General features: G+C 49.7%; 1 protein-coding gene and 1 non-coding gene across 2 annotated transcripts in view; one reads left to right on the top strand and one right to left on the bottom strand.

Annotated features, from left to right (window-relative positions):
* The window catches only part of KSR2 (kinase suppressor of ras 2), a 418689-nt gene that overhangs the window by 118186 nt on the left and 275821 nt on the right, over positions 1 to 24682 (top strand). The window lies entirely within an intron of this gene.
* Positions 7844 to 7951, bottom strand: LOC131274695 (U6 spliceosomal RNA). Its single transcript, XR_009181983.1, has one exon. It is a non-coding gene; the product is annotated as a U6 spliceosomal RNA (small nuclear RNA).

Here is a 24682-nt window from a genome sequence, read left to right as displayed (position 1 = left end):
ACGCTCCGTGAGAGGAGGGGTGCGTGGGCGGGCTGGGGCTGGGGGCCGGGGGCTGGACGCCTGGGTGGTGGCCCTGCCCTGGCTTTAGCCGCGTTCGCTGGTCTGTAAGGGGCAGGATAGGGGGTCCGCAAACCCTCCCTGACTCAGTGTGACTTTTGTGCCCAGCCACTGAGCTTTCGACGTCACCGCGTGCCATGGGGGCAGCAAGCCCTTTACAGTTTGCGCCGTGGCTTCCCATCTGTCATCGTCGGGGCATTGGCTGACATGGCAGCGGACCAGGTGGCACCTCTTTTGGATTCTGTGGGCATACCACACCCGTCCCACCCTTGCACGAGTCCGCGCCTTCTGTGTGTCTCTCCCATGGTTTGGGCCTCAGCCCAGATGTCAAAGGGAGAGCGGCGCGCGTGATTCAGCACTCTTACCATCATCACTCTCCATCGCCTGGAGGCCCCGGGCTGGAGGAGCCAGGGCAGGCTTTCCAGAGGAAGGACCCGGCGTCCGAGCACAGGTCTGTGGGCCGCTCAGGGTAGGTTTGTTTGTTTTTGTGCAAATCATTGTAGATTAAAAATATTTTTTCAGTATCCTTTTGGACAATTTTGCATTGTAAGATCTGCCTGCACGCAAACTTGCAATGCACAAGTCAATAATGGCCATGCGCTGAGAAAAGTGCCCCTGTTTTCTTTTTGGAAACAAGATGTCCTTTATCGGGAAAATGCCAAAATCTTACCCCAGCACACCCAGTTCACACCCAGTTCCCTTTGATCCTTGTGCCAATGACCAAAGGGTGAAAGAGGAGTTTAAGTTCTTCTTGACGTCTGACCTTGGCTTCATCTAGCAGGGTGTAGGTCCTGGGTGATGCTCATTCTAAGGCGAGATACGGTCATTTTGGCAAAGGGGAGTTCCAGCGTCAGGGCAGGGCCAGAGAGGGGGAAGCTGGGGTGGGAGAGCACGGAGGCTTCCTCAGGAAGGAAGGGGTTGGAGCCTTTTCCAAATATTCGCAGTGCCAGTGAACGTGGGAAAGGGGGGATGTAAAAATGCGCCCCTGCCCTGTGTCTCTCTCTGTGGATGTGAATTGTTCCCCTACTGTGTGTGAGGCTTTGCTGAGTGTTTACAATGCCCTAGGCCCATTGTGCATAAGAACTTCCCAGGGTAACCTCCCTAATCCTTAAGACAACTTCTGAGGGAGGAAATGAGGATCAGAGAGGTGGATGAAGTTGGCCAAGGTTGCACAGCTTAGGCAAGCCACAAGGCCAGCATTGCCTTGAGAAACGGGTGTGTACCCACTGCTCTATACCAGTCTCCAAGGCTCTTCTAGAAGATGCTGAGGCCGCAGCTCCCAGTGGACTTCGTCAGGTTTGTGCATAAGCCCGTGAGCTTCAAGGAGCCAAGGCCTGATTTTCAAGGAGCATGAGCCCACTTGGGGGCAGTGGCACACTGCCCTGTGCCCAGGTGATGCTGGCAAATGCTTTGGTGTCCTAGGAGTAGATTAGACCCAAGCCACTGCCCAGGTGGTGCTTGGGTTGGACGTGGAGAAAGCAGTAGGTGAGGGGGAGGGCGAGGGATGTGACTCAGGAGGGTGGGGGACCAAGGCCTGGCGTCTGAAGGGAGCCCCGAATTCCAGGGCTTAGGAGAGGACAGCCCTGAGCCCTGGGTGCAGCGAGAGTCAGGCAGCTGCTGGCTCCACCCTTCTGATCCTCTTTAACACGATCCTAATAATAGTTCCCGAAAAGGTGGGATGGAAGATGCAGTGGGGTCGTGCATGTCAAAGCCCGTGGCTCAGCACTGCCCCATAGCACAAAGGATGGATGCTCCTTTCTTTATACAGTTTCTAGAAGTCTGACTCAAGTGAGCCTTTATGGGGCAGCTATGAGCACTACTGCCTGAGGAGTTTACTTTAAAAGAGATTCAAGTGAGGGAAGGAGCTGGGAGTCATTGCAGCGAGGGAGTTTGCGGTTGCCTCCTTGATCGGCCAGATGTAGCATTTTCCTTTCCTGGTTGGTTGAGTTTTCAGTCAATGTGACCAGGCAGTTGAGGGAGGGACAAGGACACACTGGTGGTCAGAAGTGCCACATGCCCAAGTACTGGCCAGAGGTGGTCCCAGGTACATGCTGAGAGGTTGCAGTGGGCTCCATTTAGCAGCAGGGGTCTTGGAAGGAGGCTTGGGGGATTTTTACACAAAATGAGCCTTATCACACTCACACCAGCTTTGCTGTCACACAGTCTTGGCTTCAAATTCTGGGCTGGTGATGGTTCATTTCATGTGTCAACTTGTCTGTGGTGTTCAGTTGTTTGGTCAAGAGCTCATCTGCTTGTTAATGTGAGGTTATTTGGAGCTGGGATTTGCGTCCATGATCAGTTGATTCCATCTACAATCAGTAGATTGCGTCTACTATCAACAAAGGAGATTTTTCTCATCAATGTGGGGAGTCTCCTCATCCAATCAGTTGGAGATCTTAAAAGCTGGAAGAGAGGATTTCAGAGGTCATAAAAGAAAAGAATTTGAGCTCAACTTCAGCAATGATGCTGCCAGCATTCCTAGCCAGCCAGCTTCCTCTGGGGAATTTGGACTGAACTTCAGTGTCACCTTTTTCAGAGTTTCCAGCTATGACTATGGAATTTGGACTTGCCCATCCCAACCGTTGTGCGAGCCAATTCCTTCTAACAAATATCTGTGTATGTATCTCCTGTAGATTCTGTTTCTCTCAAGAACCCTAATCCAGGACTCCTGCACTCACCAGCTTGTGACCTTGGGAAGATGATTCACTCCTCCAGCCCCCATGCCCTGATGCACAGCGGGAACGAGGCAGTCATCGCGGCCGAGGGGAGGGCTTTGAAAGGGCCACATGACGTTATGCAGCTGGAAGGCCAAGAGGAGCAGGCAGGGGACATGGGTAGGGGGCAAGGTTGAGGTGAGCAGGGACAAAGGTCAGCATCCGCCCAGTCCGGCCCAGTGTCGCCTGCAGTGTGGTTTTGATGGCCTCTGTCTCTGACCTGTCACCTTACAGCCGTGTCCCACCTCCACCCCTGCCAGGGGGAGAACAGCTCAAAATGGGGGTGGGGAATTGGGGGTGACTGCCAGTGGGTGCAGGATTTCCTTTCGGGGCGATGAAAAGCTATTGCAACTAAATAGCATTGTGACGGTAGTCAGTCCCACTGGCTTGCACACTTTAAGATGGTTAAAATGGAGAATTTTATGTTACGTGAATTTTACTACAATTAAAACAAAACAGAAACAGCAGCTCAAAGTGGAGAACCCTGCCTTCGATTCCTTTCTCCCACTCCCTTGGACACCGAAGGATGTCACGTTGCTCGACCCTGGGTTCCTGTCCTTACAAAACGAGGCTCGGGGCTCTCGTTCTCCTAACCTGCCGGGGCCTTGGTAGGAGCAGGCCAGCTGATGTGCTCTGAGAGAGGACGTGCTTTGCAAGTTGTCAAAAAACTAGACTTCAGAGGGGCTGTTAGTAATACTGATGGCTATTCCTGATGACAGCTGGCCGGGAGCTCTATTTGTGACCACTGGCAAAGAAGAGGCAGAATCTCACTCTGTGGAAATAAATTTCCCGTGGCTCTGATTTCCTTACCTAAAACATGTGCATGGAGACACGATCGACGTTCTATATAAAACATGTTCAGATATCCTCAACGGAGCTCCCTCGAAAGGAAAGCTGCATGAGTTTTTTAAAGGTTCTGCCAGCCAAGAAACAATGATTTTTTAGTGCATCATCCAATATTCAGATTCAGCCAGCATTTATTAAATCCATACTGTGTTCCCAGTACTGTGCGAGAGATTCAGTGGTCCCGGGTGAATGATTTCACCTCTCTGAGCCATCATTTCCCGGCTTGAAAATTGGGATAATAATTGCCCCCACCTCTTGGGACTGGCAAGAATTCAATAAGCTAAGATATGCCAAGTCCAGTGCCCAGGACGGCGTTACCCGTGCATACACTATAATGGAATCGCTTGCTCTTCTTATTGGGCAACAGTTACTGATACCATTAGGTGTCCTTATCTATTAATCCTTCCAGCAGTCCCCAGTGGACTTTTTTTTAACTCACTTTCAGTCTCAATTCATCTTCTTGAAGTCTTCTGTGTGAATTAAGTGCCTGCCGTTCTTGGCTCCAGTGCAATGATGAAGAAAGTCCAGCCACCAGAGCACCTCCGTTTAGGTCCCAAGAGCCTGAGAAGAGCCGAAGGGCTGCCCCTCTCCCCTGCCTCAGCCGGGTGGGCCAGGGTGGGGGTTTCTGCCAGGGGGGGACCTTAGGAAGTTTCCTCTCTGAGGAAAGGAAATGCTGCCTGCTGGAGAGATTCATCAGCCAAGGAGTGGGACAGAGAAGGAGGAGCTAAGAAATAACCCCAACTTCCTTTTCATATGCATTTCCTGGGAGAGCAGACGCAAAATGAAACAAATTCTGCCTGAACTGACAAGGAGTGTTGATAATAATAGTCACATCAGGGGGTTTCTTGCTCTGGGAAAGGATTTGGATTTTTCATACTCTGCCAGTTCCCCAGGAAACATGGGCGCGGGAGGAAGTTGGATTTTGGGAACCGTCCCATCTTTTTTCTTTTATTGTCAAGCAATCTATTTTATTTAATTGAATTTCCTTTGAGTTTGTTTTTCCCCTTGAGCAAATTTTCTCTTCTGTGTTCTTTCTTTCCCAAGATGTCCTTTAGGGCAGAATTTATCCATAGAAATGGCAGTATTAATAATAGAGATTAGAAAAATGGTAAGAAAACCCAAACAGCACCCTGTCCTCTGTTATCCTAAGTTTGCAGCTGAAGTCACAGCTGTCCTCTGGAAGAATCTGTCACCAACTCGTAGCTTAGATTTTGTTCTTTCCGTGTCTGCCTTAAGGGTTTGAAACTTGACAACTGGGAGAGTTTTGAGAAAATCCTTTTAATCATCTGGATAGGATTCAGGTCTAGCTCCCCTCTCCCCCTCTCTATTTGTAAAGGTTTCCTTCTCTTTTTCAGCCTGGCCAACTGTCCTTAGGGGAAAATTGAGGGTGACTTGCTAAGAATGAGCCTGTCTGCTTTATGCCACTTTGAGATGTATTAAAGAATCAGGGGTCAGCAAACTATGGCCCATAGGCCAAATTCAGCTGGCTTCCTGGTTTTTAAATGAAATTTTATTGGAACATAGCCACACTTATTCATTTCTATATTATCTGGGGCTGCTTTTGACCTACAATGGCAGAGTTGTGTAGTTGTGCCGGAGACCATATGGCTCACAGAGCTGAAAATATTTACTGTCTTGTCCAACCTCTGATCTGGTCCTTGACTGTGGTCCCTCTTTGTTTTTTCATTTGTTTCTGATGTGAACATGTAGGCTCAATCACTTATTCATTCACGGGGCATTTATGGAACACTTTCTTTATTGCCAAGCCCCACGTGAGGTGCAAGCAGTTTAGAGATGGGCAGGCACATTTCTTGTGTTTAAGGAATCATTGCAATTAAAATACAGAGGACCACTGTGGTGGCGTAAAGGAGAAAATGGGCAGTGGTCCTCCCTGGCAACGAGGGACCACTATCAACTGCCAACTGATGATGCAACTGGAAAATGACCTTATACGGAAGGTTCAATGCGGATCAGCAGAATATCCATGTCTACATAAAATACCATGACTTTAAAATGCTGTTTGACCTAAAGTAAGGGGGAAATGGAAAGGAGAAATGAGTTTATATGGCTACGAGTTTCTAAAAAAGAGTCTGGAGGCTGGCAGAAGGTTTGCCCTCATGCACAACTGAGCAGAGTCAGAGAGACAGATAAAGCAGATACAACCCCCAGATATTGGTTCCTTTGAGGGCTAAAGAGACCCATGGGAGTTATGGTCATGGCCGATGGGGTTAACTACCAGGGCAGATGGCCCCTCTGTGGAAATGGTGTGTATGTGTGATGAATCTGGACTCAGATGGGATCTCCCTTCATAAGACTTTCATGCTAATGTGCTGGAGGTGCAGTTAATGTTGGGGTTTAAGATATATTTAGGGGATTTGAATCTCTGGACTGACAATGTGATAGCCAGATCCTGAGCCTCAACAGACTCCAGCACCTACAATCTGATTTATTGGACTTACCACACTCAGCTAAGATGGAGGTGAAGAAGGACAACCACCACACCATGGAGCCTAGAGTGATTACAACTGAAAATGGGAGGATTGCATCCAGCATCCAGGTGGAATCTGAGCCTCCTCTTGACATAAAGGTGCAATGGACACAACCAATCCAGTGTCCACATAGAAGAGGTGGCATTGGATTGGGAAAAGTGGACATAATGGACAAAGGGTATGGGGAAAGGCAGGAAGAGATGAGAGGTGGAGGCGTCTTCGGGACATGGAGCTGCCCTGGATGGTGCTTCACCGGACATTGTAAATCCTCACAGGGCCTACATGATGGAATAGAGGAGAGTATGGGCCATGATGTGAACCAATGTATATGAGGTGCAGAGGTGCCCAAAGATGTACTTACCAAATCCAATGGATGTGTCATGATGATGGGAACGAGTGTTGTTGGGGGGGGGGAGAGGGGGGGTGGGGGGGTGGGGTTGAATGGGACCTCACATATATATTTTTAATGTAATATTATTACAAAGTCAATAAAAAATAAAAAAATTAAAAAAAAAAAAAAGGGCAGTGGTGGGCTGAGTGCAGGAGAAGGTTAGGGGATGTTTTCTTAGTCCATTTGAGATGGGTGTAAAATGGAAAGTTACCGATGGCTGGGGTAGGTGGACATGGCCTTCCAGGCTGGGGCAGCAGCCTGCAGTGGGGTGCGTAGGTGGGATAAATCATGACAAGCTCAGGGAGTTGAAAGTCAGCCTGCAGGAGGGGTTGGAGGTGAGGGAAGGAGACAAGGTCAGTGAGCTGGTGAGAGGGTAAGTGGGGAGCCCTCTAAGGTCAGGAATGGTACCTTCTCTGTCTTCATCTTCCATGGTGATAAGCCCCAAGTAGTGGTTTAGGGGCAGTGTGTGGTCAGTGGGGTTTATCAGACTTGGGGGTGCCCCAAGGTCACCCCATCTGCAAGTACCTTTGGAGCTGGCTGATTTGGATCCAGGTCACTGTTCTAGGCCCTTCAGATGGCTTGTCCTTTTGGAATGTACACCCCTCCTTCTGAGGCCAGTGGGAATGTTAGCCTGGGGACTTTCCAAGGCACAGGTCCTGTTTACAGAGTGGAGGGTGGATGGCCGCTGGGAGGTTGGCCAGAGGAGAAAGGGCCTGGCATCCGGTGTGTTCCATAGAGGGCCTGGGCAAGTCTCAGGGTGGTCTGGATCCTGGGTGCCCTTTGGGGGCCTGTGGCCAGGGCTGGAGACCCCAGAGTTGGACCATCTTAAAACTCAGGACAGTGTGGCCACAATTGCAGGGTCAGGGTTTGCTTTGTTTTGATAAAGATCTGTGTTTCCTTATCTGTGAAATGGGGATAATTGTAGCAACTACTTCTTGGGATTATTTTAAGAATTGAATTGAATGAGTTATAATATAGAAAGCAAGTGCCTGGTATACAGTAGGCCCTCAATAACTATCCAGGACAGTATTTCCAAAATGTCCACCAAAGACTGTTGAAGGTTTTTTTTTTCACTTAAAAAAAAAAAAATATATATATATACACACACACACACACACACACACACACATATTTATCTATTTATTGGAGAAGTTGTGAGCTTACAGAACAATCATGCAAAATGTGAAGAATTCCCACACATCAGCCCTCCACCAGCATCTTGCGTTACTGTGGAACATTTGTTACAGATTATAAAGAACATCATCAGACTATTACCACTAACTATGGTCCAGAGTTTACATTTGGTGCATTTTTTTCCATATACACACCATCCCCCCCCCAATATTAAAAATATGGAACACTTCACAAATATTGAGTGTCATCCTTGTGCAAGGACCACGCGAATCTTCTCTGTATCGTTCCGATTTTAAATCCGTCGAGGCGCTTCCCTTTGAAAAGCAGCCAGCCTCCTTCCGGCAGGGCTCCTCGGTGTCTGCGGTAGCTGCTGCGCACCACCCAGCTGTGAGGTTCAGGGGCCACCCACTCTCGGCCGGGGCTTCCTGGTTTCACTGAGCACGTGTCAGGGCTGGTGTCTCACGAAGCACACTTGGGGAAAGGCTGTTTCGGGCAAGAGTGGGTGTGGGGGTGATACGTATCTGCTCCGTGCCAGGCCCTGGGGACTCAGGGGTGAGCAGAGCACACCGTCGTGGCCTCCTGGAGTTTGGCGATGACCCTGGAGGTGATGAGAGCCTGCCTGTTGGCTGTTCTGCTCCTCATCATGAGGATCTGTAAAATGGGAGCAGTCTGAATCCCTGCTACCTAGCAGGTTGGGAAGATAATAGGAGACGAGGCTTGGGCAGAGATTTAAAACAAATCTGAATTGTAAAAAGGTCGTACTTAAGCATAATACAGGGATTCAGAGCCTGGAGCCCAGGCTCACCTGGCCAGGGGTCAAGAACGACTGATGCCCCCCTACCGGCTGCGTGACCTTGGACAAGTTATTACTTAACCTCTCTGGGCCTCCGCCTCCTCTTCTGCAGTGATGATCATAATAGGACTCCTGCATTGGGTTGTTATGAGAATTAAATGAGTTAGTAAAGTGTTTAATGCCTGACATGGGTGAAGTACTTTATTAGTGTTAAATAAAGGAATAATCATCCAGAACAATCATAACGGCCAATACCGATCAGCTGTTGACCTGTGCCGGGAACTGCGCGTGGCTTATCTGCTTTCACGTGGACCTCTCATATGGTGCTCCTGTTATCCTCAATTAACAGATGAGAGGACCGAGGGTTACAGTAAGCCCCTGCCAGGCGGCTAGCCGGGTTATCAGACTCCAGTGCCCAAAACCGTGGCTGCACCGTCCCTGCGTGGAAGACGTGATTTTGGAGATGGGCGTTCCCGGCGTTTAGATGCATACGGAGAGGGAAGCCCAGAAGCTACCCCGGGAATGGTTGGGTTCTCGGTCGCTTCTGGAGCCCACCCAAGTCCAGTCTTCCTTTCTCAGACGCCTGAGGACAGGAACGTCTTCCCCTGCTTTCCTTCCAGAGCGGCAGACCTGCTGCTCTTGTCCGCCTCCTCTCCTGCATCCTCTGTCATGGTGCTTTGAAGTTAGAAGTGGAGTTCGGGGCTCCTGAGAACAGCCCTACAAAAGAGAGAGCTTGCTCTCCACGAGTGCTTAAGCGCAGACTGTAGGCAAGTGGAGCCCTGACATCTGAACGCTTTAATTAGCCGTGTGTGTGCATCTTCAAAGAGGTCTCGCCAAATGCCAGCACCTACTTCTGCTGATGTCAGGCAGTGCATCACAGAGGTCACCCTTCAGACTTCAAGTGTCTCTTGCTTGTCATTTTCTGAATATTTTGAGGGTGGGGGTGGGGCTTGGCTCTGTCCCTTAGAAGCAGTGCATTTTAAAAGTGCTTTTTTGTTTGCCTATTAGAGAGGATTTTTTCCCCCTTGTCTTTTAAAATCTAGTTTTGTTCCTCCTTCCCAGTGCCTGGTTGCCTGACCCTGCCTTGCTTTTCTAAGACAGTATAAAAGGAAGAGCTCACATCAGCCCCCAGGGACAGGGTGCTGCTGCAGTCGGCCGACGCTGCAGAGCAACATTGCTGTGGGAGTTGCAAAGAGAGAGTTTGTGTCCTTTAGCACCAGGTAGAGTTGGGACTCTTCTCTGCAAGCACTGATGGCTCTGGCAAGTGGTGGCTGAGTAGTAGTAGAGTGAGATAAAGTCATGAGGGCTGTTGTCCTGGGTGTGGTTCCGAAGGAAGTGGGGTGCACACATTCATTCATTATCTTACCCAGACTTCATCCTTCCTACTTTTTCTTTCCATCCTTTTCATCTTTTCTCTTTTGATCTATCCATCTATCCACCCACCCACCCATTCACCCACTCATCCATTCATTCACCCATCCAACCTTCTTTCCCTTTATCCATCTATCCAACCACCTATCCACTCACCCACCCATCTACCCATTCACCCATTCATCTACCCACCCACCCAGCCATCCATCTAATATACAGGAGTCCAGCCCCTTCTGTGCACCAGGTATTCTGCTGAATGCTGGAAATTTAACCGGATGAACAAAGTCCCTGCTCTTGTGGAATGAGCTATCTAATGGGAAAGATAAGCAATCTAAAGAAATTAGATGATTTGAGAATTTGATAAACACTAAAGAAAATAGTGAGAGAGTCCACATTAGCTAGGCTAGGCCGAGGAGGTCTCACTGAAAGAGTAACTTTTAAACTGAAATCTGAAAGATATGAAGGAGGGAGGGAGTGGCCGAAAGACTGTTCTAGACAGAGCAAATGGTTGTGTGAAGGGGGAAAGTGTTTCCTGTTTGAGGAACTAACCAGAGTTCTCCGTGACTCAGGCCATTGGATCCATGCACACGTCCATCCATGCACCCACGCACACACCCATCTATCCATGCACACACCTATTTCTGCAGCTGTACACCCATCTATGTTTCCATCTATTTACTCATCCATCCATCTGTGCATCCACCCGTCTATCCATGCACATACACAACCATGCACCCATCCATTTCCTCATCCATCTCTCCAGGTAGCCATTCATCCATCTACCTACCCATTCATCCATCCATGCACCCACCTGTCCATCCACATGTCCGTCCATGCATCTATGCAGCCAACAAACATGTATTGACAACCTAGTATATTCCAGTCACTTTAGACAACAATTTGAATCAGAGACATATCTCTCTTCTCTTACTTGACCTCTTAAGAGCAGCTACACTCATTGGCCACGCCCTCCTTTTGGAAATGTTCTCTTGTCTTCTAGGAAAGCATACTCTCCTGGTTTTCCTCCTGCCCCTCTGGCCTCACCTTAGATGTATCACTTGCATCTTAAACATAATATGCCTAAAATGCAATTGTTCCACTTTCCCCGAAGCTGCCCTTCTGTTCTTGGTAAATGGCAGCACCATTTCTCTAATTGTCTAGACTGGAAACCTGGTGGTCATCCTGATTCCAACCCTTCTTTCACTCCTCAAGTGCTATAGTCCCCAGGTCATGTCTTCTTTGTTTCTAAAATGTATCCTAAATCTGCCCACTCCTCACCCCTACAGCTCTCGTGTTTTGTCTGGTTGGCCGTAACAGTCTCTACATGACCTCCTTTCTTTCAGACTTGCTCCCCTCTGATGCCTTCTCCAGTCGAAATCAGATTAATCTCTTACAAGTCCAGATCAGGGCATGTGACTCTCTTTGTCCACAAGGCTCTGCACAGCCCACCCCTGCCAACCCCAATGGCCTCATCTATTTTCTCACTTACTCAACACCATTTAACCACACTGGCCTTTAACCAGTTCCTTGAATACTTTCCTCACCTCAGGACCTTGGCACGTGCTGTGCTCTCCATTTGGAACATTCTACCCTTTATTTTTCTTTAGCTGGGTCCTATAGAGCACTCACATTCTGGCTTAAATGTGATTTTCTCTGGAAAGTCTTCCCTGTCCCCTCAATCCAAAATAGAACCCTCCTCCCATTTTCTCATGTTCTTTTTTTTCTTGACACATGTCCCAGTTTTTAATTGTGTATTTATTTGTATTGTTTCCTTGTTAAACATCTGTCTTATGATACTGTAAACTCCTCGAGGCCAAGAACCATCTCTGTTTTGTTCACCACTATGTCCCTATCACTCCTCCCAGAATCAGGCTTTCTGTAAATATTTGTTAAAATAAAAAGAAATTATCTCAGGGAACCTATATCTTATAGGGATATTGTATATCCACACTGAAAAAAATGCCGGGTAGGAAGTTCTAGTAATATAACAAGAGTATGGGGTAATGGGTTAATTACTCTGTGACAGGCATTGTGCTAAGTGCTTTACAGGCAGTGTTTCATTTTATCCTTCTGACAGCACGGGGAGGTAGGTGCTGTTACAATCTCCATTTTACAAACGAGGAAACTGAGGCACAGAGAGCCTAACTCTGTCCGATTCTCAAGTTTCTGACCCTTAACCTCGAGTCTCCGGGGCTTTGACATGGCAAAACTTCCATGGTGTGTTTCCAGACTAGAAAAGGGATAATGTTGACTCTTCCAGTGGCCTTGCCTGAGAATTTGGAAGGTCTTTTGCTCTGAGGCTGGGCGATGGACCAGGTGAGCCGCACCTATCACCTGCACATTTTGAAGGGGCCTGGTTTGCTGTGAGTGCCTGGGTTTTTCTTCACACTTCCTGCGACTGCCCAGTTTTGCGGCCGCTCTGAGCCCGCCTGAGGCTGCTGGTGGGGTGGGGAGGTGTGCTTCTTTGCCCTTGGCGTCCCGGCGTTGGGTGGGAACCTGACCTTGCCTTCTGTCCGCAAGCTTCCTATTTCTTCCTATTTCTCGTTATCCCCCAGGATCTGGAGCCAGAGCCTGGTCTTCCGATTGGAAGATAACGATCTGATTTCGTGATTGATCTGATTAGGCTTAAATGTATTTATTACACGCTTAAACATATTCCAGGGCACTCTGAAAACGAACCACAGGACTGTCCTAGGCCAAATTTCCGGGACCCGCTGGAGCAAGTTCAAGAAAAGCATAATCTACTTAGAGGAAACCAGAACCAGGGCCTAATCCGATCAGCATCTGCTGCAGGCCGAGCACCCCCACCTCCCGCCCAGCCAAACCTCCGTCTGGAGTTCAGGAGGGTCGCGGGGGCCCGGCGCTGCGACCCGAACTTTCCTCTGGAATCAGCCTCCCCTCCCCTCCACAGAGCTGTGTGTGTGTGTGTGTGTGAGGGATACCCAGGTGCCCTTGATTGTTTTAAAGTATTGTTTCTTTTTTTGACCCTAAAATCCCTTTTCTTTGTAAAAATTTTGAAAAATAAAAATATGGAAAAAGAAATCCAAAATCATCCATGGTCTTGCCCCTATGAACTTTTCATGGAGGTTCCTTCTAATTTTTAAAAATGCTTTCGAATGACCCAAGTTATATAGGAGGACATTTTAACCGGGATAATGTCCAGTCTTTCATTTCTCAGCATTTTTCAAAAACAGAAATGGGGTCAAATGATATAGACAGTCTTATTTCTTTTCTTTGCTCAGTATGCCAGTTTTTGGAGCCGTGTCAGTAATTAACTTTAGAAAACATCACATTTAATAGCTACACCTCTTTCTTCCTGCGGATCCACTGATTCTGCAAAACCATTGCTTTTTGGTTATGTTGTGCTTCCTTTCGTGTGGTTTTTTTTTTTTTGGCAGATTGGTTGTTTTTGCTATTGTTAGCAATTCTGCCCTCAATCCCTTTGTATCATCTGATCTTTTAAAGTCTTATTCCACTTTTTCTTTAAAAAAGAAGCTATTGAGATGTAATTGGCATATGATGCACTGCATCTCTCCTAGACCCTGGCTCTCAGTAAATATTATTATGAAAATGGTCTTATCAGGGAGTTTCTGTCTTCTAGGTTTATATCTTATAGAGATAAATTTTGATGAGTTTTGCCATCTCTATAACCCATGAGACCATCTCCATGACCAAATTACCAGACCTACCCAGGCAGCACCCCCAGGGCACAGGGTCCTTTGTCTTGGGAGCCCCTGCAGTGGCCAGGACGCCCTCCGCACAGAGAAGAGGCAGGCGCGGATGTTTGCTGAATGAATGGAAGCCTGGTGCAGGCACCTACCCCTAGCTGTGTGCACCTTCGGGGACGGAGGGCCCACCCCCGTTCGCTGTTGGCTTTTACTGTGTGCTCGACCTTGTCTCAGCTCAAACCACTTGCTGGGTTTAATTCTGCCTGCCGGGCCTCTTGGGGTACTTCTCTTCTTGCTCCTTCCTGACGCCACTTCTTTCCCCTGGGCCTGTGGCTAAATACGTATTTTAAAACTTTTATTGCGATGTAATTATCAAATTTATACATATGGCATGAAATTTGCCATTTTAACCATTTTTAAGTGTACAATTCAGTGGCACTAATTATATTCACAAGTTGTGCAGCCATTAACACGATCCAGTACCAAAACTCTTCATCACCCCAGCAGAAACTCTGGGCCCATTAAGCCATAACTCTCCAATCCTCACCCCCTGCCCCTCTGCCCCTGGTAAAGTGTAGTCTACTTTTGGTCTCTATGAATTTTCTTATTCTAGGTATTTCATGTAAGTGGAATCATACAGTATCTGTCCTTTTGTGTCTGCTTTGTTTTACTTAGCAAAATGTCTTCAAGGCTCATCCAAGTTGTAGCATGTATCGGAACTTCATTCCTTCTTATGGCTGGATAATAATCTACAGTATCTATCAGCTATCTACCTGTCTATCCATCTGTCTATCCATCTATCTGTCTATCCATCTATCTGTCTATCCATCTGTCTATCCATCATCCATCCATCCATCCACCTACCTACCTAATCATCTGTCTCTCACTTCCCCCGCCCCCCATTCATCTGGTTGTTTCTATCTTTTAACCATTGTGAATGCTGCTGCTATGGACATTGGTGTATGAGCGTCTGTTCAAGTCCCTGTTTTCAGTTCTTCAGGGTATATACCCAGAAGTGGAGTTGCTGGGTGGAACTTTTGAAGGAACTGCCACACTGTTTTTCATGATGCTAGACATGTTCACCACAATGGCGAGCGGGACAGAACCGGCCTCTCACCTCATAGAGCTCGTGGTTTTCTGGGGGGAATGGGCATTTCACAACTAAGTGTGTAAATAATGGTTTAACCCCCGGGGTGAGTGCTGCTCTGGAGGAGATGGCTGACCTTGGGAGTTGACCTTGTCAGGGAAGGTCTCTTTATGGGAAGTGACAGTTCATGGCTTTGGCATATTCGGCAGTAGCACCTGATGCTGCTTTTTAGTTTTCTCGTTTCTGGACTAAACATTTTCCGTTCCTTTGGCCATTCCTCCCTGGGCAGAATTTTAAGATCTCTCCTTCTCCCCTCCAGCATTACTCTTCTGTCATCCTTGAGCCCTGTGACAGGAGGACACTGAGATCCCTGACTCTCGGGATATTACTGGCCTAATCATGCAGCCAACGATGGCATAAATTTTTACTCCTCCAGTCACAGAAAATTTTCCACGGGATTGAAGGCGGCTCAGAAGCAGCAATAGCCACAATAAACCAACAGCACCCATGGACATCTATCCAATGTTCTCAGGTGGCAGACCCTGTGCTAAATACTTTTCACACACTCATTTAATTCTCCCCCAAGCAATATGAGATCACTAATAAGAGGCAGCCCTTTATGGCAGGTACTAGGGGCAGGCTCCATTGTTCAAGTGGTCAATGTATAGAACTCACTCAGTTCTCTTAGCAACCTTATGAGGTGGGTGTCTTTATTATTCCCACTTTATAGATGAGAAAGTCAAGGCACAGAGAGGTTAGGTAACTTGCTTCAGCCCACACTGGCTGGATCAAGCCCAATCCAAGCTGGCCCCAGAGTCAGGTGTCGTAGCCACCAAGTTCTGTGCTATCTCTACTGTGGCTTGCGTTTTCCAGGGGAGGAAATTAAGATTCACTGGAATAGGGAATTTTTGCAAGTTGGCCTTGGGATTTGGCCCCAACAGTGTGACTCCGGAGGCCACCCTTTCACACCTGCCCTTCTGCTCTACCTCCCTTTAGGAAGATGTGTTGGACAAGGTGAGGGACATCTCGAGGAAAGTCCCCTGCAAGGAGGAGCCTCTTGTCCACTGCTGTAGGCTCCTGGGCCTCGGCCTGGTCTGGCAGGGAGCATGTCCTTGATCGTTTTGGGGGGCGGTCATCCTCGCCTGGGCCGCGCTCTCTCTAAAAAGTGGGGCGCCTGCTCGTGGGAAGGAAGCACATTAGAAGCCAAATATATAGTGATGCCCTTGGGTCGGCTGGCCTGCCAGTCTCTCCCACTGGCCTCTGTTTGTTGAGTCATTCGTTAGCGCCATCTAATTTCCCATGCCGTTGCTATACCAGACTGTGAGGTGGTGATCAAGAGAGGAAGAAATCAGATGCTTATCTCTTAGGTCACACTCAGAGCCTAATGAAGCTTTGCCAGAATGGTTTTCAAATTCAGATGCAAACAGAGAGTCATTCTTAAGGGGTTACTCTTTCTCTGCAAACTTTCTCTTCCAGAGGAAGAGAGATTTCTATTCTGGAAAAGAAAAAAAAGACATCCTGCACACGGAAAGGCTGTGCAAGTCCTGAAAGGGCTTCTCTCACCTTCCAAGCAGTAGTAATCGAATTTGGCTGGAAGATGAGCCCTGGGAGCCCTGACCAGCCTTGGCCAAAGGGCGCGCTCTGCTCCGGCCCAGCCGCGGCAAGCAGGAAAGTAGCCGCTGGACCTTCCGTCTCCGTGCTACGGTGATTCCCCGGCCCAGCCCTGCACTGCCACTGACCGACCATGGAGCGTGGGCCAGCTCCCGGCACCTCGCCGAGCCTCGTGGCCTCTGCTGTAAAACAGCATGATGGCCCTGCCCGTTGGCCCAGGGTGTTGGGGGAATGAAATAAAATAGTGCGCCTGGGGCCCCCTTTTGGTGCCTGGCTAGGGAACCAGCTGTGAGGTGGGGCCAGCTTCCCCTGTGCGTTTCTGCCGCGCTGATGGCTATATGCAGATGGTGGCCTTCCTGGGAGGAGGCCTCTTCCTAGAGGAGACAGACGTGTAAACTGATGAATGGGACGAAGGATTACAGGCCTGCCTCCTCACCGTCATCTCCTTCCAAGGGTTCCATGACAACTAAGGAAAGACAGGGAGGTGGATGTGGCTCAAGCGATAAGGCCTCTGCCTACCATATGGGAGGACCTGGGTTCGATCCCTGGGGACTCCTGGTGAAAAAGAAGAAGAGAAAGTGTGCCTGTGCGCTGAGCCAGTGCCCGCGTGGCAAGCCGAGTACCTGCGTGGTGAGCCAGTGCCCGTGTGGTGAGCCAAGTGCCCACATAAGTGTCAGTGTGGTGAGCCGAGGGCCTGTGCGAGTGCCAGCATGGCGAGTAGAGTGCCCGTGTGGTGCGCTGAGTGCCCGTGTTAGTGCCCATGTGTTGAGCCAGTGTCCGTGCGGTGAGCCAGTGCCCACGCAAGTGAGTCATGCAGCCAGATGATGATGCAACAAGAGAGTGAAGAAGGGGAGAGTCAAGGCGAAGCTCAGCAGAGACCAGGAACTGAGGTGGTGCAATTGACAGGGAGCCGCTCCACATTAGAGGTCCTCTAGTGAGGTCCTGGGAAATCCCAGAGGAGAAAGACGAGAAGAGAAGACAAAAAGAGAAGTAGATACAGAAGATCACACAGCGAATGGACACAGACAGCAAAAACAGCAGGGTGGAGGGAAGGGAAGAAAAAAAAAAAGACAAAGCCTGTTCACAGAAACTTTAAAATGTTCCTGTCCCACATCCTACTTCTGGGTCACCAATCCCTCCAAATGTAGTGAGGTCAGGCAACAGCAGCCTTTTCATTCTGCGCATGGATTCTGGCGATTCCGGCGGGGACGGCTGGCCTCTGCCCTCTGAGGGCTGGGGGTCTGGAATCATCTCAAAGCTCACTCTCTCTCACATGCCTGGAGACTGATGCCGGTTATTGGGAGACACCTCAGCTGGGGATCCTAGTGGAACCCTGCACACGGCCTTGCCCTGGGGCTGCTCGGGCTTCCTCATGCACGGAGCCTGGGTCCAGGGTGAGCAGTCCCACAGAGCAAGGAGGAAGGGTGCGGGGACTTTACAGTCCAGTCTCCCGTCACGACTCTTGGTTGAGAGAGTCATGCCTTCAAGGGGTGGCCAGCTCAGATTCAAGGGGTGGCTATGATCGCATCCTCTCCCTCTCCTCTCCTCTCCTCTCAACACACACACACACACACTCAGGCACTCCCTAGCCTCCTGCCCGTCTTACTTTTTTTTTCATAGTACTTACCACTGTTTCTCATATCTTTTCTTTATAGACTACCCCTATCCTTGGTGTAAAAGTTCCCCAAGGATAGTGATTTCATCTATTTGTTTACTGCCGTCTCCTGAGCATCTAGCAAAGTGCTCGGCACATAGTAGGACTCAGTAGTATTTATAAAGAATGAATGAATGGCTATTTATAAACACGTTCTCCCATTGCGCACACATGGTAGGTTTCTCTACACACAATCCTGCCTCTGGCTTTTTCTTGTTTTACTTGTCCACGTATCGCGGAGAGGGTCTCGTGTAACGTACAGCGCTGTCTCATCTTTTCGCAGGAGCTGCCTGCCTTTCATTTCTGCTGCAAAGTGGCAGAGAACGTGAGGATGGCGGCTGGCCAGGTAGCACCTTTAAACTTGAGAGAAGATTCGTTCACTCTTAAGCTGTTGTCTGGGAGAGAGCCTGCCGGGTCAGGGGGTGTACAGAGACAGCCTGTGAGTTCGGCGGGCTCTTTGGGACGGACCAGCTGCAGACAGGCAGAGAAACAGCCCAGAGCGGCGGCTCCCAAGGGCCAGCGGCTAGTGGGCGTCAGCCCTTCAGAAGGACGACAAAGGCAGCCCCCAAAGTTGCCCACAGGCTGGCTGGGAACACAAGACCTGACACACGGGGCAGCTGCGACCTGAGAGATTCTGAAAGTTCAGCGTAGTTATTTGGGAGTGGTCATAGGCAGAGCACAATTAATTACATGCGGATTGATGCAGACTGGAAATATCGTAGAGCTCGAGGAGGGGGACATCCCTCCCAATGGGAAGGACCTGGGAAGCTGCTCTTTGAGGCTGGCGCTGAAAAGGTGAATTTCAGGTGTGGTTGTTCTTGCTTATTTATTTCTCTAGTTATTATCTGTCTCCACCTACTGGAATGTAAGTTTGCTGGGTGCAGGGATCTTTTTTTTTTTTTTTATCATGGTAAAATATCCCATTTTAACCATTTTTAAGTGTACAGTTCAGTGCACTTCAGTTCAGTTAAGTACATGCACACAGTTATGCTACCATCACCACTATCTGTTTCCAAAACAAATAATTCAATATGTGTAGGGACTTCTCAGACATAAATATAGGTGGGACACACCTCCCCCAACACACACACTGGAACCCTTCCTTGATCAGACACGTTAAACAGCTGAAGACAGTTTTCTTTCCCGCAAGACTTCTCAGAGCCTTTAAATTACAAACTTGCATGGAGATTATCTGAAAGGGGGTCTGAAAGGGGGTGTTGATATTCAGAGATACCCAAACGTATTTGCCCAAAGCACCTGTTAGCATCTTGTGAAGCCACATCACCCGGTGGAACCCGGTTTGGGGAATGTTCCTTCGCAGCGGTGGTCTTGCCCTCCCCCTCCTCACTTTCTCAAATGCCACCTTCACTGATGGGCACTGGTCCCCGGGCCACGTGAAACTTGGAGGTGGGTTTCCCAAGGGGCCCCGAGAGCCGTCCGCTTCATCTTCTCCTTGCTTTCCCTGCTGACAGGGACGCCGTCTGGCCACTCGCCTCCCCCGGCTGTCAGGCTCCCGGGGGCCTCGTCGCTCCCTGCGGCACCCCAGGTGCCCACCATGGAAAGGAAGCGTCTCGGCTGCCGTGGGCGAGCCTGCGTGGGCTGAGCGGAACAGGCCGCGTGACGGGAGGGCGCGGACCCGCGCTGCACGCCGTCCCTCCCTAATGGATCGTGACAGGAGGGTGACAGGTTTGGAGCAGGGCGCCTCTCTGGGGAGTGAGAGGCCTGCTCTCGAGGCCCGGTGGGCTACTTGGAGCTTCGCTCTACCGAGCACTGGAGACTGAAGGGGGCTTAAGAGGAACGCGGTTCTGGCACATTTTAGGGTGTGGATGGACCTTAAAACTTGGGCTGAGTGGAAGGGCCAGGCACGAAAGGTCCTGGGCGTCAGGCTCTGCTGGGCGTGTTCTGGGTGTTTCAACGCTTTTAATCCTGCCGCCCGCCCTGGAAGCGGGTATTTCGGCGGACCCCACTCTACAGGGCCAGGAACTTGCCCAGTCCCGGCCAGAGAGCGGCAGAGCTGGGGCCCGAGCCCTCCATGCCTTCCCCTCCCTGCCTGCAGGGGTCTGGGGACGTCAGCTCTGCGTGTGTCCTGGCCCGAGATGGCTCACAGGGGGCCCAAGCCGTGTCCAGAGTCCAGAGTCAGCACAGCCAATGGCAAGGTGGGGCGGGGGTGGGCGTCCCAGAGAAAGGCCCCACCTTGAAAGAGTGGTGGGTGATCCAGCCTGGCTCCCGTGGCAGGGTGCAGTGGTCCGCGTTCTCCAGGGAAGCGGTTGTGTGTGTGTGCGCGCATATCGGGGTTATTACGGGTGTTGGTTCACGCGACGGGATGGGCAAGTCGGAATCCGCAGGGCAGGCTGCGAGCTGGGGACTCTGACGGGGGCATCCGTGAATTCCTGCAGGAACCGGCTGCCCCGAAGGCTGCGCTCCTCACTTCTCCCTTTGAGGCTTGAACTGATGGGAGGAGACTGCCCTCGTTGCTGAAGGCGTCTCCTCTGTCGCCTGCAGATGTGATCAGCCGTAGATGCAGGCAACTGACTGGTGATTTAAAGCCACAAAATACCCTCCTAGGAACCACTAGGCCAGTGCTTGCTGGGCCCAATGACTGGACACTGTCACAGAGCCAGGGTGACTCATGACCTTAAGCATCACATATGGGTGAATCCCAAATCCCTTGGGCCGAGGGTGACCGGCTCGTTCTGGTGGGTTTAGCCGTGAAAGCCCTGATTCCCTGGGAGCCCCTCGGTCCCTGGCCAGCTGGAGTGACCGGGTCACTATTCCCCAAGGAGTTCTTTTGGGGTTCCCAAGGACACCAGGTTGGCCGCTTGGCAGCAGGCAGGATGTCTGTAGATGCCCCTACTTCTAGTACCCCTCCCGTGGCCCATCTTGGTAAAGAACTTGGACTTTTCCCCCTTCGTGCACTTTCGGACATTCCTGGAATTGTTCTTTGATGCGAGGGAGAACAGCTTACGTTTTTCAGCAGACGAGCTTGTGTTTGCATTTTAAATGCTCGTTAAGAACCCAACATACGAATATGGGAGAGTGTCAGAAGTTCATTGAGAACTAAATGTTGAATAAAACGTATCAAAGTATAAGTAGGAGGGTTACCTGGTTAGGACGCTCAGGGGGTATGGTCTGATGCGTGACGGACTCCGGAGGGAATAGCTGAAGGCTCATTTTGCCAAGGTGGGTTCTACCATTGGGTGGGGTGGACCCATATCCTGGGGAAGACTAATGCCGTCGAATAGAGAGAACTGTATCTCTCGTGAGAAAGGACGGCTCCCAGGGTATTAGATTGGCAGGCGTTGTGGGCCCTAAGGGGAGGGGAAAATGGATGTGGAATGGATGGAACAAAGGTAAATAAGGGGGCAAAAGAGGAGTTATGTGAGAGTACACGAGGATGAATATAAAACAGCTAATATTACACCAAAAACATATAGGGGACGACAGACTAATAATGAAAACCATAAGACAAAACATAGGATAACTAAAAAATTTAGAAAACTGTACAGCCTAAAATATGGACCACATAGTAAGCACAAATGTCACCTTGTTTGAAAACTATAGTGTTGGAATCTGTACATCAGTTTCAGGAAATATGATATGAATAAGTTAAAAGATTATTGCTGTGCAAAGGAAAAGGTTTTATGGTGGATCTGGGGAAATACTGTATATTGTATATATGAATTTCGGTGATCTAAGACTCTTCTGAAGCTGACATTATGTTGGGATTCACTTTACGGGAAGTTTTGGATCACAGAGTGGTTCAATAATGGCAGCGGAGGAATACTGATATGGGATGTTATTGACAGGATATATATGGTTGACAGGGAGTTATACAGGGCATATGCCCAGGGTATATGGTAATGTCTATATATACTCATAGTGGAAACAAAAACAACAGCTGGGGGGGTACTGGGCTCCTGGCCGGGGGGTCACTGTTGTGGGCCCTGGGAGAGCAGCGGCAATCCTCCAGGTGCAACGGCAAGAACCAGGAAGGAAGGAGGGCCCAACAGTGGGCTCGTGATACTAATGGTTACACTTTTGAGCCTATACACCTGCAATAAGAACAAGGCCTAGAGTAGCATTGTGCCTGGGGGTTTCCTCCTGACAGCCTGCATGTTACTCAAATGTGGCCACTCTCACAGCCAAACTCAGCATGTAGATGCGACGCATTCCCCCCAGTGTGGGACATGACACCCAGGGATGAGCCTCCCTGGCACCGAGGGATCACTACCACATACCAGCTGAAGAAGCAACTAGAAAATGACCTTGAATTAAAGATTCAATGCAGAACAGCAGAATATACCTGTCTACATATAATGACATGACTTCGGGAAGCTGTTTGACCTAATGTAAGGGGGAAATGGAAAGGAGAAATGAGATTATAAGGCTGTGAGTCTCTAAAAAAGAGTCTGGAGGTTGTCAGAAGGAATACCCCTATGTACAACTGAACAGAGTCTAAGAGACAGATAAGGTAGATACAACCCCAGGTATTGGTTCTTTTGAGGGATAAAGAGACCCACGGGTTCTATGGTCATGGCAGAAGGGGTTCACTGCCATGACAGATAGCCCTTCTTTGGAGCTGGTGTTTCTGCGTGATGGAATTGGACTCAGAGGGGATCTCTTTTCACAAGACTTGCATGCTACTTTATTGGAATTGTAGTCAGTGCTGGGTTTAAGATATATGTAGGGGATTTGAATCTCTGGACTGATAATATGACACCCAGGCCCAGAGCCTCAACAGACTTCAGCTCCTACACTTTGATTTATTGGACTTACTCCACTCAGCTAACATGGAGTTGAAGAAGGTCAGCCACCACAACATGGAGCCTAGAGTGTCTACAACTGGAAGCGGGAGGAGTGCATCCAGTACCCATATGGAATCTAAGCCCTCACTTGACATAGATGTGCAATGGACACAACCAATCCAATGTCCACAGAGAAAATGTGGAGTGGGTGTGGGAACGGTAGCCATGGTGGCTGCTGGGTGTGGGGAACGGGAGGAAGAGATGAGATGTGGAGGCGTTTTCGGGACGTGGAGTTGTCCTGGATAGTGCTTCACGGACAATTACGGGACATTATAGATCCCCCCAGGGCCCACTGGATGGAACGTGAGAGAGTCTGGGCTATGATGTGGACCATTGACTATGGGGTGCAGTGATGCTCAGAGATGAACTTACCAGGTGCAATGGATGTGTCATGATGATGGGAGAGAGTGTTGCTGTGGGGGGAGTGGGGGGCGGGGGCGGTGGGGTTGAATGGGACCTCATATTTTTCATAATGTAATTAAAAAATAAATAAATAAATAATTAAGAAAAAAAAGAAAAAAAAAAAGAACCCAGGAATCTTGAAAGACTTAAAATATTATTAAATATCTCTAAGGACCTCGCGATTCGCTGCAGGATACACAGCACTCGTTATTTCGAAGGCTGGTGGTATAGGAAGGAGCATGTCGGCTCCGCTGAAACCTGATTTAGAAAAACAGGTAGCCAGCCGCGGGCTGGAGTTAGCTGGTACTGGGGAGGAGGAAAGAGAAACGGTCTTTAAGTTCCAGACGCAGGCCTGCCGCTTTCTAGCGTGACCTCCATCCCCCTGAGCCTCAGGCCACGCATCTGGAAAATGGGCACAGGCATGGGACCCGTCTTACAGATCCGATCTGCAGGAGTCAGGGCACGAGCCCGCCGGGACGGAGCGGGTGCTCGCTTTGTCAGTCCCCCAGTGTGGGGTGGGGGCACAGGAGGCCTGGCTGTACCTCTGGCAGATGCCTTGGCAAAAAGTCGACGTGTTGCCCAGACCCCCCTCCCGCCTTTCAAACGCTCTCCTGCTCTGTCCTCCAGCTCTGCAGAGGAACGGAGTGCTCCTCGCCCAGGTGCTGCGGCGGCACCAAGGCCAGGCGGAAGCCCTGCGCTCTCTTTGTTTTCATGCCCAATAAATCACCCTGACAGGGGCTTGTTATTACTTAACTCTGTACATTGTTTCTGCAGCCGCTGGTCGGAGAGGGGAGGGAGGAAGGCATCGTTTTGCCCGGAATTGCTTTGGGGATGGAAATATTTTTTTTTTGCAAATTAATATTCATCAACTAGATCAGGTAAACATCCAGTAATAACAAAGCACGGGCAATTTATCAGTTCCCGCTTCCGAACGCAATTATCAAATGGCACCGAGACACAGTCATGAAGACTGCCTGAAAAATCCCATTATTCCCAGATCGGAGGGTGTGAAGGTTCATTTTTCATTTTTATATGAAGAATGATACCCTCTTGTCAGAGCCGAGGCCGGGAGTCAATATGTGACTCCCTCCTGGGCCTTCAACTTGGACGAGGAGTTTGGCAGATGTCACCTGGCACGGCAGGAGGGGTTTTGGAGGTGTGACCGAGAGTCTTGAGATGGGGAGATGGTCCTTCAGTGTCTGGGCGAGTCCAAGGGCATCACGAGTGACCTCGTAAGAGGAGGAGGGAGGCAGGAAGGACCAGAGTCGGAGAGAGACGGGAAGATGCCGGGCGCTGGCTTTGAAGGTGGGGGAAGGGGCTGCCAATCGGGGAACGCCGCTGGCTTCTAGGAAACGGAAGGGGCGGGCGAGGGAGGATCTCCCTGGAGCCTCCAGAAGGAGTGCGGGTCCACTGGTACCTGGACCTTAGCCCCACGAGGCTTCTCCCAGGCTTCTGACTCCCGTAGCAGTAAGAGAATCCGTTGCATTGCCTTTGGCCGCTGAGTTGACGGTGACTTTCTTCCAGCAGCATACCTAAGGCCGTGTGATAGTGGGTGGCTCCGCTCAGCGTCCCCTGTGCGGGCATAGCCCACCCCCCACCCCATACCCCATTACCTTCTCAGCTCCCTTCTCTCAAGGGCAAGTTGCCTTGGAAAAATCCC

The sequence above is a fragment of the Dasypus novemcinctus genome, chromosome 19 (assembly GCF_030445035.2).
Source record: "Dasypus novemcinctus isolate mDasNov1 chromosome 19, mDasNov1.1.hap2, whole genome shotgun sequence".
Classification (NCBI taxonomy): Eukaryota; Metazoa; Chordata; class Mammalia; order Cingulata; family Dasypodidae; genus Dasypus; species Dasypus novemcinctus.
Note: the sequence above shows the minus strand (reverse complement) of the source record. Positions and strands in the feature narration are given on the sequence as shown.